This window comes from Gossypium hirsutum, chromosome A11 (genome assembly GCF_007990345.1).
Source record: "Gossypium hirsutum isolate 1008001.06 chromosome A11, Gossypium_hirsutum_v2.1, whole genome shotgun sequence".
Taxonomy (NCBI): Eukaryota; Viridiplantae; Streptophyta; class Magnoliopsida; order Malvales; family Malvaceae; genus Gossypium; species Gossypium hirsutum.
Window position 1 is genome coordinate 104,305,108 of NC_053434.1, and position 5,259 is coordinate 104,310,366.

General features: G+C 40.9%; 1 non-coding gene across 1 annotated transcript; it reads left to right on the forward strand.

Annotated features, from left to right (window-relative positions):
- Nucleotides 1-4,931: 4,931 nt before the first annotated feature.
- On the forward strand, nt 4,932-5,038 carry LOC121210513 (small nucleolar RNA R71). Its single transcript, XR_005905631.1, has one exon. It is a non-coding gene; the product is annotated as a small nucleolar RNA R71 (small nucleolar RNA).
- Nucleotides 5,039-5,259: the final 221 nt, after the last annotated feature.

Genomic DNA, 5,259 nt, shown 5'->3' on the forward strand with positions numbered 1-5,259 from the left:
TGCTTGATTCTTTAATTCCTTAATGTTTAAAAATCAATTCATAAATGCCTATGTTTTAATTCAAGACATATCAACAAAAATCATAAATTAATCAAAATTCATTCTAATAGTGATATGAGTGAGTTACGTGAGAATAAGATAAAATTCAAGGATCTTTCTGATAATGATATAAATAAATAACCTCTCCACACTTAAGATGTACATTTTCCTCAATGTACAAAGATAGACTTATTGAAAAATATAGATATAAGATCATAAGATAGGGAAAGAAGTGAAACTTCCTGAATGTTGGATAGAATCCTTGAATTAGATGCATGGAGAGTAGTTAGCTAAGGCAAGTGTGAGATTGGAGGAGGATACTCCGGTGGTGGTAGAGGTTCGTTAGTCCACAATTCTTGCGCCAAAAGAATATTATATATGGTGGTAGCTATGGTCGTGGTCGAGCAGGACATGACAGTTGTGGAGAACCTTTTCCAGTGGAGTTGCAAACTCCTAAGTAATAGTGAGCTTTGGAGCTCTTTAGAACTACGATAGAATTATTAACTCTTTAGGAGATATAAAGTAGCATGATTACGCATAAGAAATGGCCGGAAATATAAGTTATTTAATATAAATTTTAAAACCTAAGGATGAAGTAAAAATAAAACTAAAGAAAAGTAAAATAAAAAGTACTTTTAAAAAGATAAAAGTAAAAACATAAAAATAGTAAATAAAAGTCTTTAAACATCTTCATCGCCAGATGGTTCTCGAGGTAGGGGCTTGGAGGCTAGATCCTCGTAAGGTGGAGGGACATCATTAGTAATGTCCTCTGGGTCCTCCTACTCGGCTGATTGGACAAGGCGGTACTGAGGAGGATCAAATCCACGTTGTCACTCAATCATCCTCATATGCAGCATACTCGAGATGCCTTGTGGGGACATCTGACCGATGAGAGTGAGGGAGGATACTTGTGCCGCTGTGTTGAGGAGACCGAAGTACCGTGCCAGGTGAGTCACATAAGGGCCTATGGAAATGACTCCCTTTCTGTGCCACTCCATCTGATGGCGAATGATAAGGGCAATGAAATAGACGAAGTCGAATACGTGCCCATGCGTCATGCTCCATAAAAAGTAGGCGTCGTGGGTGTTGATGACACTGGTGCTCGCTCTTCGCCCTATCAGGATGTGGGCTAGGATGGCGTGTAAATATATCAGGGATGGGGCGAGAGTCGATGCCTTGGAGCGACTGGGGTCATAAGTGGCCGAAGTAGGGACTAGGGCCTTCCAGCAGTTCGAAAGAGAGTAGTGGATGTGGCGATGGAGGCTGTCGAAGTCGTTATCATCCATGAACTCCTCTATATATAGTCCTAGTGTGACTCCGAAATCAGGAACACTTAGCTGGCGAGCTAAACTACCGAGACAGAACTTGACCATTCTAGGATCATCAAACTCTGTCATAACAACTTGAAGGTGGAAGGTCGAGCAGATTTCAGGCGTGAGCTCGAGGTACGTTAGCTTGATGATCTTGAAGAAGAGCCCCCACGGGTCAATAGTCAAGAGGGCCCGGACAGCAAGCTAGATCTGCTCGAGTGCGGCCCAATCAATGCAACAGACCACACCTAGGGGTCGCGCCTGTAGTATCTGAAAGAGTTCCTTCTGAGGTACCAGGGGAAACTGTAGGAATGGGTACCGGATTTCGGTGGTAGGACCCGAGGAGGATGCTGCTCCTTTGCGCTTTTTCGAAGCAGGGACGGTAATCTTTTTACCTTTTGGGTTCGTCATTGTATCTGCAATGAAAAGAAGAAGTTATAAAAATAGTCCCCAAGAATAGTATGGAAAAGTATGTAAGCATGTTAAAAGGAAATTGAAATACTTCATAGGGGTTAGTGACTAACAAAAAGCCAAATCCTGAATCCAAATCCTAATGGGTAGATATATCAAATCAATATTGTCATTAGGCATACGAGAATAGTGTTAACGAAATACCGAGTGAATGAATGCATATGGGAATATGGAATATGGCATGAAATTCATGGAAACATAAGAATGAACGTATCATAATGCATTAACATAAAATGGAAAATTTTTAAATAAGAACAAAGAGCAGAAGCATGATTATCATTAGAATCAGTCAAATAAAATAAGAAATAACAAGATAATAGAGAGAAAAGAAGAGATAAATGCAATAGTGTAGAGGAAGGAGGTTGGTCAATGCAATAGTGTAGAGGAAGAAGGTTGGTCGTCCGAGGAATGGGTGATGTAGGTCTGCCACGGGCATGGGCAGTGAGGCCATGTGGTGCACAAGGGTGAAAAGAGGGGAGAGAGAAAAGAGAGAGGGGAGAAAATTGAAGAATAAAGGCGAATTAGGGTGGCCAGTCGGTGGGGGGAGAATTTCGGTGGCTAAGGTTAGGGTATTTGAGGTAAGGGATGCTGAATAGTGAGGGGTTTATATAGATTTTAGGCCACACGGCCGTACGGCACGCCCGTGTGCCCTTATTTTAGCCCGTGTGTTTCGTGATTTTCAAATTGGGCGTGTCTGGAATTCGGCCTATGCCCGTGTATATATGCGCACGCCTATGTTGTTTTGACAGTATCGACCATGGCTGGTGGGCACGGGCATGTCGCACGCCCATGTTAATTTGGCAATTTTGACCATGGTACGGGCATGTCGCGCGCCCGTGTTGATTTGACAGAATTGCCCACGGCCACGTGGCACGGCCTGGCAATGTATCGAATCCCGTGTTGGGGAAACCATTTTGCTCTATTTTCACACGGTCGTGTCACCTCCCGTGGTATGAGCACGGCCTAAGGTTCGCCCGTGAGCCTGGCCATGTGGATTTGGAAAACCTGTGCTCAAGGACTCAGTTAATGATTTAGATGTTAAAAACTAAAATTTAAAGAAATCAACATTTTAGTGCTCGGGTTGGATCCCAAGAAGCGCTTATGTATAGTCTAAGCTTGACTTACCTCAATTTTGTGTGATTACGGTGGATTAAGGAGTTAAAACTCCTCACCTCTGCTATCAATTTTATCAAAATAAGGTCTGAGTCGAGTATTATTTACCTTAAAAGTTCTAAATTTAGAATGAGTTACCTCGACTGTACCGTAGAAGAAAATGTTGAGTACCGTAAAAGGGATTGCTTGATTCGGTTCAGAAGTGGTAATACGAGGGTCCACTACATCTAATAGTTCTTTGTCTCCAACCTTAAGTTGATTTGGTGAAACATTGAGCTCGTCGTGGCGTGGTTTTGGTTTATTGTGTGTTCTTGATTTTTGTGTCCGTCATTCATCTAGTTCCTCGATTTGTAGCCTTCGTTCTTCATAGATGTGTCATTTGTTGTACATGGCTCATGTATGCTCTTTAGATTTTTTTCCTGAAAAAAAGGTTGCAGCACATGATTAGTATTAGTAGCATGATTTATACAACCACCCTCAATATTCAATGTGTTACTCGAATTACAAGCTTGAAAAGTGATTGCTTCATCACCCACACGAAGTGTGAGTTCACCTGTACCAACATCGATAATGGTTCTAGTAGTTGCTAAAAAAGTTCGTCCTAGAATCAAGGGTATGTTACTATCCTCATCCATATGTAGAACAACAAAGTCCACTGGTTATATAAATTTATCAATTTTAACAAGAACATCTTCAATGATACCCCTAGGAAATCTAATGGTTTTATCAGCCAATTGGATACTCATCCTAGTTTGTTTGGGTTTCCCAAGACCTAGCTATTTAAACATTTTGTAAGGCATAACATTAATGCTTGCCCCTAAATCAGCCAAAGCATTGTTAAAGTTTAAACTACCAATTAAACAAGGAATCGTAAAACTCCCTGGATCTTTCAATTTGTTGGGTAGCTTATTCTGTAGAATGGCTGAGCAAACTGCGCTCAACTCTATATGCGACACCTTATCCAACTTCCACTTGTTTGCTAAAAGCTCTTTTAAGAATCTCACTGCGTTCGGCATCTGTGAAAGAGCTTCAGTAAATGGTAAGTTAATATGTAATTTCTTTAATAGTTTAAGGAATTTACCAAATTGTTCGTCTGTGTAGTCTTTCCTTATCACATTGGGGTATGGCACACGAGGTTTGTACTCTTTACTTACTGGTTTCTGCTCACTGTGGTCCACCTCATCCTTACCTTTACTTACCACAATTCCTTACCTTGGTTCAGGTTCAGGTTCAACTAACCCTTCCTTATCTTGAATGGTAATTGCATTGAGTTGTTCCCTTGGGTTAGATTCAGTGTTACTCGGTAGGCTACCTTGTGGTCATTCAGAAATCAGTTTGGCAAGCTAGCCTATTTAAGTTTCGAGCCTTTGGATTGATGCTTGTTGATTCTTAAGTGTTGTTTCGGTATTCTAAAATCGAGTCTTTAACACCGAGATAAATTTCCTTAGCATCTCCTCAAGGTTAAGCTTCTTTTCCTACTCGTAAGGTGGTTGTTGAAAACCTGGGGGATGTTGTGGCCTTTGATTTCCTTGACCACCCCATGAGAAATTGGGATGGTTCCTCCAACCTGCATTATAAGTGTTACTATATGGGTTATTTTGAGATCTAGAATTATTATTACCCATATATTGAACTTGTTCCTCTTCAGTGCTAGGGTTGAAAGATTGATATTCTGTATGTACTCCTCTTCCATTTGAATCGCACCTCATTGCTGGTTGTATCTGAGTAGAACCATACAAACCGTCAATCTTTTTATTTAATAGTTCTACCTGGTTAGATAGCATAATAACCGCATCGAGGTTGAAAACACCGGCTGCTTTTGTCAGCTTTCTTCTCATGACTTGCCACTGATAGTTATTTAGTGACATCTCTTCAATAAGTTCATAAGCCTCTTCAGGTGTTTTGTTATTCAAAGTTCCACCGGCGGTTGCATCGATAAGTTGCCTTGTTGAGGGGTTCACACCGTTGTAAAACGTCTGAACCTGCAGCCACAGAGGTAACCCATGGTAAGGGCACCTTCTCAATAGATCCTTTTATCTCTCCCATGCATCATAGAGTGTTTCTAGATCCATCTGCACAAAAGATGAGATATCATTCCACAGCTTAGCCGTTTTAGTCGGCAGAAAATATTTAAGTAAAAACTTTTCGGTCATTTGTTCCCAAGTAGTGATTGACCCTCGTGGTAACGAGTTCAACCACTGTTTAGCCTTGTTCCTCAATTAAAAGGGAAATAACTGAAGGCGAATGGCATTATCGAAACCGCCATTGATCTTAAATGTGTTGCAAAACTCCAGAAAATTCACCAAATGAGTATTTGGATCCTCAT